This window comes from Felis catus, chromosome A1, assembly GCF_018350175.1.
Source record: "Felis catus isolate Fca126 chromosome A1, F.catus_Fca126_mat1.0, whole genome shotgun sequence".
In the NCBI taxonomy this organism is placed as follows: Eukaryota; Metazoa; Chordata; class Mammalia; order Carnivora; family Felidae; genus Felis; species Felis catus.
In genome coordinates this window covers 50232622-50253124 of record NC_058368.1, presented here as the reverse complement: position 1 = coordinate 50253124, position 20503 = coordinate 50232622, and the positions used below count along the sequence as shown (strand labels likewise).

The following is a 20503-nucleotide window of genomic DNA, read 5'->3' as shown; positions in this document are numbered from 1 at the left end:
TTATGCCAGCCGTTTCCAGAAATTCCACTTTGTTTTTCACAACTTATTTCCTGTTCACTGTCCCTTAAGAGTGACACGATATTTGGAGCATCCCAAGGCAGATATTGTCCCTGTCAACACTGTACTGGTTGTGCCAGTGAGGACTGTGGTCTTTCAGCACTCAGGACACAACTCCCAACTGCTCCTTTTATCAGCATGGCCACAAGCCTCCTCCACTGGGCACGAAGGAGAAACAAAGAGGGAGAGAGGAGAACCACCCTTTACTGAGCACCTACTATTCAGTAACTGTGCCCTTAACACCTGGCTTAAATATATTTACTTACTTGGTCCTCATAATAATTTTTCTCCATTTTCAAACAACAAAATCGATATTGAGGGTTTAACCAGTTGTTCAAGGTTGCCCAGGAAAAGACATTTTGCATCCAATTCCTTCTGACTCAGAAGCCCATATCTTGGTACTTGAGTGTGGCCTAAAGATAGCACCTCAAGTGCTCTCTGATTTGTATCCATCCTCTGGAACACCCTACCCAGACAGCCCTGGTGAGGTCTGAATCTCTCTGTTGGGTCCACTGTGGATAGACCAGCCTGCTGGGAAGGCAGCAGCTCCCCTTTGCATCAAGCTATTTTCCTCGGCCACTTCTCATCTTCCGAGAGCCAATCAATGTATTGAAAGCAACTCAGAGACCTCCGACGTACCAGAAGCATGTTAACTGTAAGGCATTGCATACACATGCTGCATTCTTTGTTGTGTGAAAATATGGGGAGAGTGGCTATCAGAAGCAGAGGAGGAGCCCTTGGATGATGACTTAGATAAAAGAGGAAATACCAAAATTGTTAGCAATTTCTGCCTCTTCCTGACCTACAAGTTTTTAATAAAAACAGCTGGGCATGAGGCCATAGAACTTCAATTTCTTATCCCTGCCCTCCCAGTTTTTAGCTAAGTTACCTTGTCCAAGACTTTCCTCTCACAGAGCTTCTGTCTCTTCATTTGCAATGAAGTCAACTTCAAATCGTTGTTAGAAGCTCAAATAAGAGTTTGTGTATCTGAAAAGGGTGTAGGTAAATACAGCCCAACTATGTATTTCATTTGAACAATAGAGCAGGTTTTTTAATGTGAATTTGAACTTAAGAGGGTAATACATTCCCAGTTGGCCACAGTCTCCACTGCTCCCTAAGGTCTTATAATAGCCCCACACAATGACACGGTCTATGTGGCCCTTAAGGCATTAAGTTTGCATCTGATATATTTATATGTCTTCTGCGAACTCTAATAAATTGTAAAAAATGTTATAAATATAACATATTTCTTTGAGGACAAAAATCATATCTTCATATCCTCATGTCATGACAGTTTACAACAGAATGCCAAACACATATTGAGCTCTAAATAGAGGTTTCTGGAAATGAAATCATATTGGTGGTATGATGATAGCTGTTGTGGTACACTTGGGGCCCCTGGGTGGCTCAGTCGGTTAAGCATCTGACTCAGACGACTCGGCTCAGGTCATGATCTCACGGTTTGTGAGATCTCTGCCCCTCCTCCTCTCATTCTCTCTCTTTCTTTCTTTCTCTCTCTCTCTCTCTCTCTCTCTCAAAATAAATAAATAAGTTAAGAAAAAAAGAAGAAGCTGTGGTACTCTCTATGGAGAATTCATCCTCACAAAGCTGACAAAACTGCAAAACTCTGATTTCCAGGGCCCAAGACACTAACCAGCCTTCTTTTTGCTTTCCAGAAAACCCTCAGATTGTTTTAAAGAAAAAATCTTAATGTTTTGCTTGGGTCAGAAACTTGTATTTGTATTCTGCAGCAATGGTTCAGGTCATGGACATTTTACAAGGAAACCAAATAAGTAAATCAATAGTACAGAAAAGGTTTACCCCAGGGCCCATCTGCTATCCTGTGGTTCATTATAGTACTTAATATTGCCATGATTAGAGTTTCTCTCTTGTGAGTTCAAGGAATAAACAGTATTTTGAATGTATGAAAAATTATTATGTATTCACCTAAACAACTTCCAAAGAATCTTTACACCGCACTGAGCACTGGGTATTGCTTGGTGTGGGAGGCGGGGTGCGTGCGGGGGGGGGGGGGGGGGTTGAGGGGGGGCAAGCCACCGCCAGAACGTGCAGCATGAATAACAGACCGGGCTAGCTACAGGGCAAGGAAACAAGAAGAATAGCTATTTCAGTCCCACTATTCTCAACTTTCTTTTGCAGCTGGGTGCCTTTATTTCTATCTACCAGCAAAAGAATAAAATGTAAGTAAGAAAATTGTATGTTCTAGACCTCTTACCATTAATTTACATAAATGGAAAAAACCCACAAGTTTACATCAGTTCTACTCCCTTATCCATAATTGGATAGTTTTCTCCAGTGGCTTAAATAATACCTTTCAGCCAGAGCTTTCAGATTGTTCCTTCTTATTAACTTCATTCCTCTTGGTCCCTTGTGAGCTGGGTTAATAACAGGAGCATTACTGTCTTCACGTTGGACCTAAAAAGGGAGACAAAATGATTAACCCCAGGTCCCAATCCAACACTAGAAACTGGGCGCTCTCCCCTGGTTCTGCTTTTCTAGTCCCACATCATACTGTTGAATCGCATACTAGAGTTGTTAGGATTGCAATCAACAAGATGCACTCTACCAGATATAAGTGGTGGTCAACACAGACACAGGTAGGAGAGAATACATTTCGGCCAAGAGACGTTTGATAGTGTGTCTCAGGAAAAGGTTAACAAACCATCCACTATTCTTACTTTCACTCTGTAAAGTAGTGATGCCAGATATGTGGACCATGGATCACCTGGAAATTTGGAGATAACATAAAGAGGGTAGAAGAATCCATATTTTCAAAACATACATCCTCAAATCTTGTCCATAGATTGTACAAATTTTCTTGCACATAGAGTGGCTACTATTTTTTTTTTCACATTTATTCATTTTTGAAAGACAGAGAGAATAGAGCGTGAGCAGGGGAGGGGTAGAGAGAGAGGGAGACAGAATCTGAAGCAGGCTCCAGGCTCTGAACTATAAGCCCAGAACCCGATGCAGGGCTCGAACTCACAAACCGCAAGATCATGACCTGAGCCGAAGTTGGACACTCAACCGGCCGAGCCACCCAGGTGCCCCTAGTGGCTACTATTTTTAATCATATATAGCTTATCTATACTGCCCGGTTTATCAAACACCAACGATTTGAAATACTATTAAATTAATTGTGGCCTTGTAAATATGCATCACCCCAATTATTATGAGATGAAACTACAAATGCTATTTCACAGAGTGTATTGGGGAAAAGTGAAGTTTTAAGCAACTAAGCAGTTGGGATCCACTATCCTAAATAAGAATGCTCAAGTCTATATTAAAAATATAATGGGATACAAGGAACTCGGTCTCTTTTTGAGTAATGAATACCTTGAAGCAAAATTTCACCCTTTCTACATTTATTATTTCCTTCTATACCTTCACATGCCCAATCTTTAAAATGTTTTGATTCCCAAGAAATATTAATTTATTATTTGGTCTTTTCATAGAAGTCATACGCCCTTTTATTAGGATTTAAAATTTTTTAAACAAAAAGTCTCTTTTCCCTACTCATTATTTATTTTGGAGACACCTGATTGGGAATTGTAGCTTTGATTTTTTTTTTTTTTTAGTTTATTTCTATATATAGCAAATCACAGAATCTCCAACACTGGTTTTCTGCTTTCTCTGATAAACACAATGGGTATTTAATCACCATATTCATTTTTATCAGGTTCTGGTAATTAAAAACATTCTGCATCCCTTAATTTAGAAATAGAACTATAATCAGTGACATAGTCCTTTGTTTCAGAACTGGCCCCAAGGCAGGTAAGTATTATTGATTCTTCTGCAGAAAGAGTTCTAGTTCCTAGAGTTTATTGAGGTAATCCCCAAGCAAACTTACAGGCACAACTCTGATTTCACTATAGACTTCCCACTGGCCAATCTATTGAGTTGAAAACCACTGCCCTGCAATAGAAAGCCTGAGAAAAGGGAAGTTGTCATTAAGGGCATTGTACTGATCTTGTTCTATTGTTGGGAAGTCTATGAGAGACTAAAAGTTCAGAAGAGAATAAATCATAACTCTCTTGTGGGATTAGGCCAAAGTCTACCTACAGCAGCCATGGACAGGGCAGTGATTCACAGTTGACGCTGTTGGGATGGTTTAAATGTATCATCACTTTTATTATAACCATTATCATATTGCACATAATGAAACCAAGATTTAAAATAGCACATTTTTGTTAGGTTTAATTATGAAGTCATTTCAAATGCATATATGCATGCGTGCACACACACACACACACACACACACACACACACACAAAGGATGGCATAAATCCTTCTGAATGTTCTATCCACGTATCCCTTTGCTCAGATAATTGATCTTTGTAATCAGAGAAACAATCCTGGATCTCAACCAGGAAATGAGGAAGAAGTGTCAAGAAAAAGTAAAGAACAATAGTGGAATACTTCCTCAAATATGTTATTTCTCAAACTGATGATCAAAATCTCCTGGGGAATTTTTATTTTTTGAATGCAGCTGTTCATCCCTCATGGTTAAAAAGGTTCAACAGTCCTGTGCAGCATCTAGCATTTGTATTTTTAAAAACTTTTTAAATGTTTTTATTTATTTTTGAGAGACAGACAGACAGACAGAGCGAGTGGGGGAGGGGCAGAGAGAGAGAGGGAGACACAGAATTCAAAGCAGGCTCCAGGCTCTGAACTCTCAGCACAGAGCCCAACGCGGGGCTGGAATTCACAAACTGTGAGATTATGACCTGAGCCGAAGTCAGATGCTTAACTGACTGAGCCACCCAGGTGCTCCTAGCGTCTGTATTTTTTTAACCCATAGGATAGCGTCAATAATTAGCCAGATTTGGGTACCACTTACCTGATGTTCTGTTCTTGGATACCACATCCAATTTCATCACCCCCTAATATGTTCCTGAGCACCCACCAGAATTGCCAATGCAGCACTTAATCCCAGTCTTCCCTACTACCTGAAGCCCAGCTAAAAGCTAATTTCACCACCTCCTCCTTGTTCGCTAGCAGAGAAACAGTAAAGCACAAGCTTGGACTAACCATATCCAATATTTAGTTGATACTCTCTAGCCAAGTTGTTTATAATCTTCATCTGATGACCATTATCTGGGCCAGTCCACTGGTTCAAAGTTTTCAATGTTAACACCAGTACTAACCAAAGAGTAAGAGACTTATGGCCATTTTGAGTGTTAGGCCTCTATTCTGCAGCAGCTACAACAGATTCAAAGAAGCAGACGGAAGGGTAAGGGGGAGCTCCAGCCTTTGCTTTTCCCCTCTTGACTGCACTCCCAATGCTAAGAGCTATCCCCACGGTGACCACACAGCAGTGACAGTATCAAGAGAAGGCTTGGGAGGATCACAAAAGCCTAGTGAATCTCAACTGGGGACCGAGTTTTACTTGGCATTGAGTTGAATCATTTTAGTTCAAAGTGATATATGTTTTTTTGTTGTTGGTTTGGGTTTCGTTTTAGAGATTAGTGGCCAAAATAGTAACTTTTGTTCCGAATTAGCTGAGGTACCTATTTCTTTCAGAGATATGTATTCTACCAAGATTTCTGCATCTTCTGGAGCTACTTACCAGCTTCAGAGTTTCTGTAAGAACTCTGGTCTCAAATATTTCATGACTTTGGGTAGAACGTATTCAAAGTGTTCAGGGTTATAGGAAGACTGGAGAATACGAAGACTTCCACCAGCTACCCCACTCCACTTTTCTCGTTCTTGCCATCGTTACTCTTGTCCTCTCTCCCACATCCCCAGCTCTGAAACCTCAAGACCAAGCAGTACCAAAGTCTGGACATAAGGTACATAGAGCTCTGGAGTCAGACTCCCCCAATTCAAATCCCACCCTAGTCAGCACTGTACCTCTGGACAAGACTACTTACCATTACATATGTCATTTGCTCACTGGAAATTGTAATGGTATCTTCGTCACTGGGTTACTGAGAAGATGATAGCAGACTATGCATTAGAATACAAAACACAGAATGGGGAACATCATAGGTGCTCATGAATGCCACCCAGCGGGCATTCTGATGATCCACTGAGCTAGTGAAATCATGCTCTGGATCTGATCCCTGCTTCATAAATAAGGATCAGTTCAGTGAGTATATATTATTATTAATACTCAATTAAATACTTGGAAAAATCAAATGCCAGTGATTTTAAGAAACTTGCAGTCCAGACAGGAACATATTACAAACATACAAAACCGGTGATCTGAGAACCAATACACAAAGTGACAGAATTAATAAAATAGAAAATAAAAATTAAACAGACACATTCCAAGTTGAGTAGTGATATCTCAGGAAAGCATTGTAGAGGAGACATTTTGAACTTGACGTGAAAAATGAGAAGTAACAGATAAGTGTGGGGTTAAGAGAAAAGGATGTTTCCAATGCTAGATGTTGTTAGGAAACAAACATTGATTTACATTGGATGGAAATCATGCAAATTAGCAGGTCCATGCAAAACCCTAGCTAAGGTGAGATGGGGTGGGTGGGGAGGATGAAGACCAGTGACAGCCAGAGGAAGAATTATGATGAATCTTATGGGGCACTTGCAACTTACAATGGACTCTCCTTTGTGTGCCATGAGGACATACAACAGCAGAGGATCTGGAGAAGGCGGAGGGCCTCTGAGAAGCAGCAGCCTGTATGGGAAAGTGCGGTGTGGATTTAGACCTGTGTGGGATGAATGGAGACAGAACAGGTGAATCCAATAATGTTCCAGAAATACTGTCATGACTTAATCTTTTACATACTAGAAATGTCTATGGCTTTATGAAATTAGAATCACTCATACAAAGGGAAAAGTGTTTCTGTGACATCACCGTGCCCTTGGGTGACTGCAGTGGTGCAGCGGGCCACACACACATATACAGGAACCTTTGAGAGGGGGGCACTAGGGGAATAAAAGCAGGGTCTGCCTGGGAGCAACTGGAAAAACATGGGATCCTAGCTTTGCCAGCTGCCAGCTGAGTGACATTGGGCAAGTCACCTAACCTCGCTGAGCTTCAGGGTCCTTCTAGGAAAAGCGTGGACGTTGCCCACGTTAAACAATTTGTTGTTCAGATTAAAGGGAACATGTACATCACATACAGTAAGCACTCAGTAAATGCTAGACAGTATTGTAACCTACAGTGCAGGTTGATCTGAACCCGAACAACATTAAGAGTGCAACCCGGAATCGGGAGTCCTCAAAGACCCAATCAGAAAGTCTACATTTTATCTCATTAAAAAATGTTCTTTGAATTTATTTATATTTGCGTTATTCGTATTAAAACTTTTCATCCTTTGCTCTTGTGTGGCAGCTACGAAGCCCCTCAGGGGTTGTGTTTGTCTGCCCCCTAGTGGTAACACAAGCCCATTTCAGACAGGTGAACTATCCTTTTGTGGATTAAAAACCAGAGGCCTGGAGAGGTAAAACGACTTCCCCAAGGTCACAGTGTTTTAAGAGGCAGAATTGGAATGCAAACCGCATAACTCCTCTTTATGTTTTGTTCTATCAACTGTAGAGAGCAGAGGGAAGTTTAAGCAGGACGTTTAATGGATACCAAGTACAGATATCCCTTTATTTCACCTCACTTAAGCAACAAGGCCATTTTCCTTGAATAATGAAGGGGATTACGTTGCAAGGCTCTTCACCACCCGGCTAACCTCCCATGGTGCCAGGTACAAATGGTTGTGGGGAAACAAAAGGAAGGCTCTAGATGCTTGTGATCAGGGCTAGGCTCCCATGGGCAGAAAGAGCTAAGTTGAACCATATTAAGAAAATCCTAGGGCCCCTGGGTGGCTCAGTCGGTTAGGCGTCTGACTTCGGCTCAGGTCATGATCTCACAGCTAGTGAGTTTGAGCCCCGCGTCGGGCTCTGTGCTGACAGCTCAGAGCCTGGAGCCTGCTTTTCATTCTGTGTCTCCCTCTTTCTCTGTCCCTCCCCCGCTTCTGCTCTGTCTCTCTCTGTCTCTCAAAAATGAATAAATGTAAAAGACAAATTTTAAAAAAAAAAGAAAGAAAATCCTGATGTGGGGGTCACCAAGAATGTTTTCTACCAGGAAACTGGCCACGGTGGGACAGAAGGAAAGAAGTCCTCTCACCTTCACCTGAGTCATGGTGGGCTGGGTACCCTGGGCTTGAGGCCAGATGACCTGGTTGGAATCCCAGTTATGTCTCTCACTTGTTCTGTGGTCTTCAACTAATCTTCAGAGACTCAATTTTGTCAACTGGAAAAGCCTAGTTTGAGAACAAATACTTGAGGAGAAAAAAATGATATTTGAGTACCAAATGCCAACATTTCAAAAGTAAAAGAATTTTTTACATAACAGAGTTTTATATAAATGTAAGTTGAGACCGATTTCAGTTGCACTAAAAGGTGGGCATAAAGTCTAGAGCATTTTAAGAAGTGTTTCGAAGTCATGATGGTTCTGTTGTGAGCAAGGATCTTAACTCTCTGAGGCTTACTAGATGCATCTGAAAATACAATGCACACTTTTCAGGTTAATAATGAGAGTTTGTGGCATGATGTTTAGATGTTCAAGAAGTGGTAGTTGAATCTAAAATGAGGACAGCCAGCCCTCAATTTTCTTCCACCTAAAACTGTAAAATACACAGGGCAGGACCCAGAGAAGAAACTCAAATCATTCCGACTGACAATTTGGCTAAAAGGTCGGTTGGCACACAGGATTATGACTCTGTGGATTTGTAGGAGGATAAATTGGGGACAGTACTACAGACGGGGCACAAATAGGTGGGCTTCTGGACGTCCCATCTCTGATTTAAACTAAGCAGCCACATTTTACATGATTTTATTCGGAGTGAAAAGTTTCGGCCATAAGACACCTGCTCAAAATATGATGGGAGTGGAGCATGGCCCTCTTGAGGCCTGGTGGCGAGCCTCATCCTGATTAGCTGGGCCTTCCAACACGTTTCAGAAGTGGCAGCATGAACGCCAACAACTTGTCTCTCAGCGAGGATGGATAATAAGTAAAGGGAAGAGGCCGCGTAGGAGTCACACACGGAGACATCATTCAAGTAGCTGACATGACAAATAGCATACGTACTTTGTGCCAGGCACTGACTCATGCCGAAGATTAATTCAGTTAATGCTCATAATAACTGCATGATTCATGATCCCCATTTTACAGAGGGGGAAACAGAACGGTGAGGCATCCAGAAAGTGAGTAGTGGAGCCCAAGGAAAAGCCACATTTTGGCACCAAAATCTGCACTTGTGGGGCATCTGGGGGACTCAGTCGGTTAAGCATCTGACTTTGGCTCAGGTCACGATCTCACGGTTCAAGCCCTATATCAGGCTCTGTGCTGACAGCAGGGCCTGCTTCAAATCTCTTTAGATCCTCTGTCTCCCTCCCCCTCTGCCCTTCCCCCTTTCACACACTCTCTCTCAGAATAAATAAATAAGCATTACAAAAAAAGACCTTCACTCTTAACCTCTATGCCATATTCCTTATCCATACAAAAAGGTTGTGTGAAGAACCACAACTATGAAAAAAACAAATAAAAACCTATCAGTTCCAGTGACATCAGCAGTGTCACACTGGTGGACAAGAGACCATAGGCCATTATAAGATGGAACTTTTAGTCAAAATACACTTCTCTGAATTTCCTACCAAGAAAGCCCTAACTGTGGAAAGGTCATGGCCATGTCCCTAACACAGGCCACTTAAAGGGAAACATTCTTCTGGAAGATTATTTCGACCTAAAAATTCACATGTGATCAATATACTTTATAAGCGGGATTGACATTTTTTAAATATTTCATATGAAAATGGTAACTAACAGTGAAATGGCCTAACCCCACCTCCCCTTCACCCACCACCATCACCACCCATCCAGTAAAATGACCCTCCCATGTTTATCCCACAGTCTCATGTCCTCTGGGGAGAAGCACAACTGTACAAGATGGGAAATCTGTCTGCCATGGCCTGTTGGGTATGTTCTGGAACTTTGTCATATCACTGTCCTCGACAAATCCCACGCTCTTGGACCTACTCTCCCTTTAATGACCTAACAGTGGGGCAGGGGTATCTTCCTACCCTGGAAGAGACAGTTTTACCATGAAATTAATAAAGCATAAGATTCAGGCCCCTTACTGGTATAGTGATGTGTTGACATAGTCCTAAGATTTGGTAAAGTTTAAAAAAGAGAAATATTTTAACCACAATCAGTTAAGACCTCTGTCTCTTTCCAGTCCTATTTTCCCTCCATTAGTGTCCCTCCTCTTATCAGACGGCTGTGGAGCGGCCCTGGGCATTTTGAGGATCTAGCTAAAAAGAAGTTGATTCCAGGATTTTATTTGTGTGATATGTCCCCGTGCCTTGTTACTTCTGCATGTTGTTAGCTATCTTGGCATAGGAAGGACTTCCAGGAAATGGCTGTCCTCCTCCATGCTGACCCATTGTACAATGTCATGATGTGACAGTGAAGACAAAAGTCAAATGAGATGTGAATGTGGTCCCACAACATCCAGCTTTAGAAATATTTGGTCAGAGGTTAAAAAAACAAGCATAGAAATGAATAAAACTGAAAGCCATTTTGTGGAAAAATCTTTCAAATCTTATAGTTCATATTTGAAAGAAATTTGTGAGATTTTCCAATTTTGAGAACTTTGGAAATTCACATGGCAGAAACAAAAAAAAAAGGTATGAAGCTGCAAGAAATGTATAAACCATCAGTAATATTTTGCTCAATGATGCTAAAGGAAAGACTAAATTATCCATTGTCTCCATAAACATGTATTACACCATCAAAGTTGAATGAAGAAGTAATCAAAGAGTGCACAGCCAAAACTGTAAGGGAAAATCATTCTACAGGGTGTCGGGCAGTTAATGGGTAAAATGCCCTAACTAGACTCTGATGCTTGAAAAAACTTGTCAGCTTTTTCTATTTTGTAATTTCTTGGGATTTTCTTTCGTAAATATTTACTCTTGTATTTATTTTTGCATTCCCTCTTAAAGAGGGTGACTAATTTTCACAAGCTTGAGGCCCCATCAGTTTGTATCTGCCCCTCCTGCCTCAGTGCCTCACCCCCCAATTTCCTCAGACCATTTGTATGCACCTCCCTCTGAAATGTTCTTACCCTAATAAACTACACATTCACTACCTCATTTCATTCATGTCTTAGTCCCCTCAGGCTGTTGTTGTAAGAGAATACCATGTGTTGGTAGCTTATATACAGCTTTATTACTCATAGTTTTGGAGGCTGGGAAGTCCTAGATCAGGGCACTGCTTCAGTGTCTGGTGAAATACCCCTTCCTAGTTATTAGATGGATGTCATTTCGCTATGCCCTCACATGGTGGAAAAGACAGCTAAGACCTCAATTATAAGAACACTAATCTCATTCTTGAGGGCTCCACTCCCATGACCTAATCACCTCCCCAAAACCCCACCTCCAAATACCACCACAATGAGCATTAGGATTTAACATATGAATGGGGGGTCGTGGACCATTCAGTCTTTAGCAATTCAGGTGTCTGCTTAGACTTCACCATAGCCAAGAATCCTTCCTTGGTCACTCTAAAATGGAATCCCCTTTATTTCCCATTACTACCCATTTATACCACTTTACTTTACAACACTTACCACCTACCATATTTGTGCGTCTCATACCGTGATATAAACTCTGTAAGAGAGGTGTCATCACTTGTTTCGTTCACTGCTTTATCTGCATTTTTGATATCAGTGCCTGGCTCATAGTGGGCACTCAATATTTGTGGTTTGAATGAACAAAAATATGTGTGTGTGCATGGAGAGAGAGAAAGAGATGCTGAAATCCAATGAAGGGTTGATCTGCCTAATGAGAACTCTTTGGGCTCAATTAACACTGTGAACATGCAGTTCAAAGAAGGAGCAAGAGCAGCCCTCACGTCCCTGTGGTCCTCATGCCTTTGCCCACTTGGGCCAGCTGCATATTTCATTTTAACAGGTGATAATTCCAGCAGTCTGCTTACTGTTTTCTTGAAGGAGCCCCGGGTAAACAATCTAAAACGAATAAAAAATTTATTTAAAACACTGGCAGTTTTAAAATCAAGACCCAAGTGTTCTAGCAAATAAAGACTTGCCTCCCCCACAGAGAGAGTCAGCAAGAAATGGCCGCAGCAGAATCCTCACTGCTAAGTGTACGTGGCTCATTAGCAGAAGAAGCATGGAGATTCCTGAAACATGACAGCCTCTCAAAGCTGGCGTACTGGGGGAGAGGCACAGTCTCTCCAGGCCACTGCTTACTGCACTAAAGCCTTCCCTAATCCATTCCTGCACAGTAGAAAAGCCACCTTAACTTTTCCACAATGCTACAAGCCCATAGGAGACAATGATCATTTAAATTTCCTGTTAATCCTTTAGCCGTTCTCTGGTAGGAATCAGCTCTGGGATGTGCTAAGACTACTAATACTGGACTGATCAGAGATTCAAAAGCTGACTAGAAAGTTATAAATCTGGGAGAGGCAAGAGAAGAAAAAAGAAAAAAACAAACAAAAACTACTCTGGATTTCCCATCTTGTGCTAACACTGCCACCTAGTGTTATAAACACATAAAAGACATTCTTTTTATAATTGTATGTATTTATAAATACATAAAAGTCAAAATCCTCATCAAGACCAGAATTAGGAACACAGTTGCACTGTATGCTGTCAATCTGCTAAGATTATTCCAATCCTCTTTCATCTCAAAAGCTGAAACAAAGGTTCTAGAAGATAGTTTCTTTATCCTTTCTTCCAAAACTCAGCTATCACCATTCTATCTGTCAGCCGCTTTTCTAAGAGCTTTACATGAATTAACTCAGTTCTTGGTCACAAGAAGCTCATGAGATATAGTCTATTAGTAACCCACTTATTACTTCTGTTTTACACATGAGAAAAGCAAGGCATGGAAAGGCCATCAGTCAAGTTTATACCTCTAGTAGACAGCCGTACCACAGACCCTGTGACTCTCAACAGTCACTATTTTCTTAACCATTAGACCATCCTGCCCAGTGCTAATCACCATGAAGGCGACACAAAATAATTAGAAAACTTGCATCCAACCAGCAAGGAGTTAAGGGACAAAAAAATACAGTTCTTTATGGAAAAAGCGAAACTCAGGTTTGAGACCTAATGTTTTATCCCATCACCCACTGCTTTTCCTATGGAGATGAGTATCTCTGAGAGTTCAGGTTTCTACCACCAGCTGTATCATAACCAAACAAAAGAGTGAGTCCCACTGCTCATGCTCCAATTCTCCAGCAGATGTAAATGTGTTTCAACACAATCCTCTTCACCTAGGGCAATAAAAATACATTAGAAGGGTGTAAGATGGAAAAAAACCCACATAGGAAAAGACAGACCTAAGTTCCAGTTCTGGTCTGAGACCCCTGAATCAATTCAATTTGCTTCTTTGGGTTTCAGTTGCCAGGACCGTAAACATTTTTAATCCCACCTCTGAAAATCATGTACCACTTTGGTTTAGAAAAAACATCACCCCTTTTATTAATATTTATGTATAATCGCACACAAGCACTATAGTAAGTTGTATACAATCAAAAATGCTAAAAATAGAAGGTAAAAAAAGATCAACATAAAAAGCAGAATTTTAAACTATTTATTTATTGGTATAAAACTATCCTCCTCAAAATTGTTATTTTTCTAGATGTTTTTATAAACACAATTATGAATGAAAATTCCCTAATTTTATAAAATATCTTGGTTGTTGATAAAAATATATATATTGGAAGAAAACAAAGGATTAGAAGATTTGGGTGTGGGCTTATGTACGGACATCCTTGGTCTGCATGCTGTCACACAGAGGCAGGTGGAAAGTTTGTCCTTGGCTGGTCCTAAGTCCTGACACTCATTGCTCAATGCTACCTACCGTTTAGGCAGAAGTTTTGTTAAAAATGAGCTAGTAAACTGGAATTAAAATAAAAACTTAAAAAAATGAGTTGGTAAATTTTCATCCTGCTATATTTACTCACTGAATGTTCCGTTGGTGTAAACTTAAACATATTGCTTCAAACTCTAAAATATATCATTTGAAAATATTTTTAAACATACTAGTTTCCAATGAAAATTGTTATGCATGAAATATTTACTTTTTTTTGCAACAAAACCATATTAACAATGGGAACTTTTCAAACATTAATCTTCAAAATACTCTATGGCCTATGCTTTTTTCAAAAGGAGTTATTTCTTATTCATTTTTTTAATTTATCACCTTTATTGTATACGAAGATTATGGAGTTTGTTTTTGTACTTTAAATATCTACCAGAAAAACTAAGGACAGCCAAGGAAAAGGAAAAGGTCAACAAATTTGGGACACTATTTTGCAAAGGAAAAAATGCATAACATCTTCAAGTTCAACAACTGCCAAAGTAATGAAAACAAAGCCATCGAACATTGTTGCCATCAAGTATAGCAAAGAAAACACCACATGATTTTCATAGTCATTCTCTATTTCATTACAAAGTGGTATTCTAGTCTGGTAAAGATCTTGTTTATAAAGAGTAGAAAAGTGGTTCCCAGGGGCTGGGGGGAAATAGGGACACTTGATAAAAAGGTATAAACTCTGCTACAAGATGAATAAGGTGTGAGGATCTGATGTATAACATGGTGACTTTAGTTGATAACAATGGTGACTTTAGTTGATAACAATGTATTGTATACTTGAAATTTGCTGAAAGTAGAATTTAAATGTTCTTACCAAAAAAAGGGAAGAAATACAGCAGTCTCCCCCTTATCCTCAGGAAATACGTTCTAAGCCCCCTAAGTGGATGCCTGAAACCATGGATAGTATGGAACCCTACATATACTCTGTTTTTTCCTATGCACACATATGTAAGATAATGCTTAATTTATAAATTAGGCACAGTAAGAGATTAGCAGTGATTAATAATAAATAATAATATAGTCATAAAAATTATTTGAATGTGGTCCCTCAAAATACCTTACTGTACTCACCCTTTTACTTGTATTGATGTGAGATGACCAAATGCCTACGTAATGAGAAGAAGAGGTGAATGACATAAACATCATGAGGTAGTTAGGCTACTATTGATTTCTTAGTGATTTCTTAACCATATATCAGAAGGAGGATCACCTGCTTCTGGATCTTGGTTGAGTGATGGTTGGGCGGGGGGGTGGGTTGGAGGGGAATAGTAACTGAAACCACAGAAAGCAAAAGCCAGGGTAAGGGGGCACCGCTGTATGTGGGGTGATGGATAGGTTACTCGACTCGATCGCAGGACTCCTTTCACAATGTATATGTGCATCAAATAGCTGAGAAAAGATTTTTATAAACTTGACATTTGTGAATTTCTGGCTATAATTTAAAGCTAAAACTTGCAATTGATGAGGCAAAATAGCATAATAATAATGATAATATTATGTGAGATATAATGATATGATATATGATGATTATATATAATGATATAATATGTGAGACGCTCTGTAACTATATCCTGGAATCTCCTTTTTATTCCAAAATACTGTTTCATCAAGGTGTACACATGCACAGTTTTACCATAAATAACTTCTTAAATGTTTGAGAAGTAGAGTGCATGTGAGCAGGTGAGGGGGGAAGGGCAGAGAGAGAGGAGGACAGAAGATCAAAAGGGGGCTCTGTGCTGACAGCAGAAAGCTCAACGCAGGGCTCAAACTCCTGAGCACTGAGATCAGGTCCTGATCCAGTACCCCCACCATAAATAATTTTTAATACAGAAATCATTTACAGGACTTCTGCGTGGCTCAGTTGGTTAAGTGTCTGACTCTCGGTTTCAGCTCAGGTCATGATCTCACGGCTTCAGGGGCTCGAGCCCCACATCGGGCGTCGGGCTCCGCACGGGCAGCGCAGAGCCTGCTTGGGATTCTCTCTCTCCCCCTCTCTGTCCCTCCCCCACTTGCACTGTGTCCGCCTCTCTCAAAATAAATAAATAAACTGGCTGGCACAGTCGTAGAAAGCGTAACTCTTTAAAAAAGAAAAAATAATAATTTATGTTGAATTTGTCTTCCGGAATGTTTTCCCGCTGACGGCTCATAAAGAAATAGTTCTTCTTGTATTTCATCACTGAAACAGAATTTAGCAAATACCACATACTAAGATATGATGGAAATACCTGTAGTAGCAGCAAACCTCCTCCAAGGAATTGTTTTCATACTTGTTTCTTCTGGACTTCAGCAATATTTTCTATGCCTCTCCCTATAATACCAGTTGCCAAAGAAATACATGCGTGTCAGGTTCCATCCTTTGGCATTATTTCAGCTTTTTTAACCTCAGCAGGAAGAACAAGACTATTTGTCTTTCTACTATCTGCAAGAGACACTTGTAAACATTTATCGTGATATGTGGTATGTGAAGGACAGATTAAATCTTGATTTTAAACAGCACTGAAAAATTTGTAGAGGTTCTGCTTTTTTTTTTTTTAAATGTGTATTTATTTTTGAGAGAGACAGAGAGAGTGCGAGCAGGGGAGGGGCAGAAAGAGAGGGAGACACAGAACTCAGAGCAGGCTCCAGGCTCTGAGCACAGAGTCCCGTGCGGGGCTCAAACTCATGAACCAGGAAATCATGACCTGAGCCCAAGTAGGAAGCTTAACCCACTGAGCCACCCAGGCGCCCCTAGAGGTTCTTCTTCATGCTCTTCACGCTTAGTCTTTTTTTAACCTTGCAACGTGATGTCACAAGTAAATTGTAATACGTCACAACATGCCAAATGAGGGCACCGTTGTCAACCCCTCCACGGTATGGAATTCCCACTTAGCCTTCAGGGTACCTTGTGTCGTCTGTGCCACAAGTGACTAACACACATAAAGACAGGCATGTGTGTGTCAACCTTTGTATGAAATATGAGAAAAGCTTAATTTTTTTGAAACATATGTGCTCTCTCAAAAATAAATACACATTAAAAAAAATTTTTTTAAATGGGGGCACCTGGGTGGTTCAGTTGGTTAAGTGTCTGACTTTGGCTCAGGTCATGATCTCGAGGTTTGTGGGTTCAAGCTCAATGTTGGGCTCTGTGCTGACAGCTTGGAGCCTGGAACCTGCTTCAGATTCTGTGTCTCCCTCTCTCTCTGCCCCTCTCCCGCTCGTGCTCTGCCTCTCTCTCTCTCCCCCTCTCTCAAAAATAAACATTAAATTTTTTTTAGTTTTAACATAAAACATAAATAAATGTAATATATTCTTCCTACAACACAATGGATCATCTTGCTTGCACCTCATTTTGGAGAGCACTCCCACAAGAAATGCGTTGTGAACTGGAAAAGCAGGCAATGTCCAGGTCATTGGAACCACCACCATCCCACTGAAAATTAAGTCTCCTGGAATTATAAATGCTATTTTACTGCATCTCTTAGCGATGAGCACATATTTATAAATACAATTTGAGAAAAATATTTTTAGTCAGAATCATCCTAATTTACTCCTTTTAAAGAGGCATGAGGGGAGGGTATGAATTCCTGTGCGTGGTTGGTAAATACCAAGGTGACTGTGGAATGCTAACGAAGGGCCCATCCTCATCTCTGGAACCTGTGAAATGTTACGTTCTATGAAAAAGGGGCTTTGCAGATGTGATTAAGGATCTAGGGGTGGATCCCCCTTTCCACAAGAAAGAAAGAATTCAAACTACCAGCAGACTCTATGGTCTTGCTTCATATCCTAAGCTTTGAGGCCAGCTGGCTCCAGGTGGAGAGGCAGAGCCCTGAACAGAGGACACCCCCAGTCCTGTCTGGCTCCCCACTGCTCCTGACTGCTGTCTTTTCAACCACAACATGGCTCTGGAAACCTCCTTCCCACCCAAGGTTCTTCCCACGAAGTTAGTTTCCGGCCTGTGTTCCCATTATCCCAGCCTCCTGCCCATCCTTCCCTCCATCTGGCTGGACTGATCCTGACCTCCAGAGCTAACAACTACCTTCCAGTCTGCTTGGGTTTCACACACACACACACACACACACACACACACACACACACACACACACACAGCAGACCTCTTGATCCAGGGAGCGGCATATTTGAAGTGAAGGGATGGATGCTGGAGAGGCATCCTGGATAAGTTGTACTGCACAGACCTCCAAGCCATTGATCAGATGGGAAAGGGGACACCCCAGTGGATGCTATCAAGTAGGGCTGACCAAGTCGAAAGATCAGAGAGGACAATAGGACTGCAGTGAACATCGGCACAGAAACCGGGGAGAACAAAGTGCTTCCACAGACCCTCCACAGGGCCACGACTCTGCCCCAAGGTAAACAAGGCCAAAGGCCAGGTGCCACCCTAGGGAAAATCCTGATTTGATGGGATCTAAATCTGAAAAAGTTGGAGAGAAGAAATGGACTAGATTTGAGTTTTCTGCCTTCAGATGGACCGGGGCTGTAAGTAGATATTAATTTCAATGACAAAAGTCATTTTCATAGCTGAACTTCATAGTATGAAAATACACTTGCTATCATGCCCCTAATTAACCTGGCACATGGCAAGCAATCAATAAACATTTGTGAAGGTGAACCAGGGAGAGGCTCTTTCCTCTCTCTCTCTCTCCTATCCACTTCACCTGGCCTCCTCTTCGGCTTGGGGCTACACTCCCCAGACTACAGTTTACACATATTCAGAATGAAGGCATCAAGGATGTCTGAAACCTCACTATACCTCTGAACTTGAAACTGCCACAAACTGAGCATTTTATGACTTGTGATCAGAGGGAGCTCGTTTGATCTGGAGGAAGAAATGGATTTGAGAGCACCCACAGACGTCCGCTGGCCATCTTTGAGGGCTGTTTTCCTGACACCATAGAACAGGTTGAAAAGGTGAATGAGCCTCCGACAAATGTAAGAGGAACTCTCTATTTAGCCTGAAGTGGCAACTGGCAGATCAATGCCTCACATGCAAGTCTGTGACACCGAATTCATTATGGATCTAACAAGGCATTTTAGCTTAAAAAAAAAAAAATGTAGCAGCAAGTGGCACACAAAAATATGCAAGCTAAAAGTCTGAATGTAATCTAGACAACACTGCTACATTAAATCATTTTCCTGATTTCTGCCAGGCCTCTCCTATGCTCCTATGGAATGTTAAATAAATCTTATTTTTTCTTTAATTTTAATACCAAGAAGTTTTAATAACCTTCCAAAGATTGTATTCTAAAATTGGTGTTGAAATACTATTGAAGAAGAGCTTTGAGGATCTTGATAGCGTAAGCACTAAAGATTTTCACACAGGGGTGCCTGGGTGGCTTAGTCAGTTAAGCGTCTGACTTTGGCTCAGGTTACAATTTCATGGTTCATGAGTTTGAGCCCCACATCAGGCTCTGTGCTGACAACGCAGAGCCTGCTTAGGATTCTCTCTCCCCCTCTGTCTCTGCTCTTCCCCCAGGCTCTCTCTCTCAAAACTAAGTAAACATTTTTTAAAAAGCTTCACAGAGAGTTGTCAAACAGATCTTTGAGAGTTATGGGGTCAACTGAATGTGTTAAACAATATCATGGGATTATAACATATAAATTCCAAAATCTTAAGAAGTTTAAAATTTAGTCATAAAGAGATGAGTATTTAACCCTTGATATGTTTTTATGAATTTTTATATAAGAAACCTGAAAAGGTATGACTGTTTTGTACATTCATATTCACAAAGTATTCATAAACTATCATTTCCCAATTTTTCCCCTCATCACCACCATGAGTTGATCTTTATTTGCTTGAACATATTAACTATTCTAGCAACTACTCCCTCACATGGTCCTTTCCTTGTTGGATATGATAAAATATTCTCATTCCTTCTCCTGTTCTATGTTGTTCTTTAAGAAACTCACTGGCAAAGGGGCACCTGGGTGGCTCAGTCGGTTGAGCGTCCGACTCTGGCTCAGGTCATGATCTCACTGTTCATGAGTTCGAGCCCTGCGTTAGGCTCTGTGCTGACAGCTCAGAGCCTGGAGCCTGCTTCACGTTGTGTGTCCGCCCCCCCCCCCATCTTTGCCCCTCCCCCACTTGCACTGTCTCTCTCAAAAACAAACATTAAAAAAAAAACCTCACTGACAAGGTGTTGATTATGAAAGCAAGACAGAGTCTTGCACAATGCAAATACTCAATTTTCCAGAGCATTCATAAAGGCTAACAACTATGGTACACGTTGTGGTTGACTCTGCAACATTTACAGATCTGCTCTTAAAGATGCTGTTCAAATAGCAACTCTGCAGTGAAGTCACTTCTACTCCCTTAGTGTAAAGGACACACAGATTCTCACACACTCTATTTCCCTGGCCTCTTATACCATGTACTAGAATCTTGTGGGGGTGTGCCTGTCTCCTCCATACGAGAATAAGGATTGCTTTGTCTTCATCAAATATACTTCCAGCACCTATGTGTTTTATGGCAAGAATCTGGAAGTTGGTTTTTCCTGTCCCATACACATGAATTTTAAACACAAATTAGGGTTTTTTTAATGCAATTTTTACTGGTATGAACTGGGAC

The 20503-nt window shown here is 40.9% G+C and overlaps 1 long non-coding RNA gene across 5 annotated transcripts in view; it reads right to left on the bottom strand.

Moving 5' to 3' along the window:
• The window catches only part of LOC109498550, a 528643-nt gene extending 512769 nt beyond the window's left edge, over positions 1-15874 (bottom strand). For all 5 annotated transcript variants that reach the window (XR_006595729.1, XR_006595727.1, XR_006595728.1 and 2 more), the window contains exons 1-4: positions 8162-15874; positions 6637-6749; positions 5952-6008; positions 2390-2493 (exon numbers count right to left, since the gene is read on the bottom strand). This is a non-coding gene — a long non-coding RNA (uncharacterized LOC109498550). The remainder of the gene's footprint in view (positions 1-2389; positions 2494-5951; positions 6009-6636; positions 6750-8161) is intronic.
• Positions 15875-20503: the final 4629 nt, after the last annotated feature.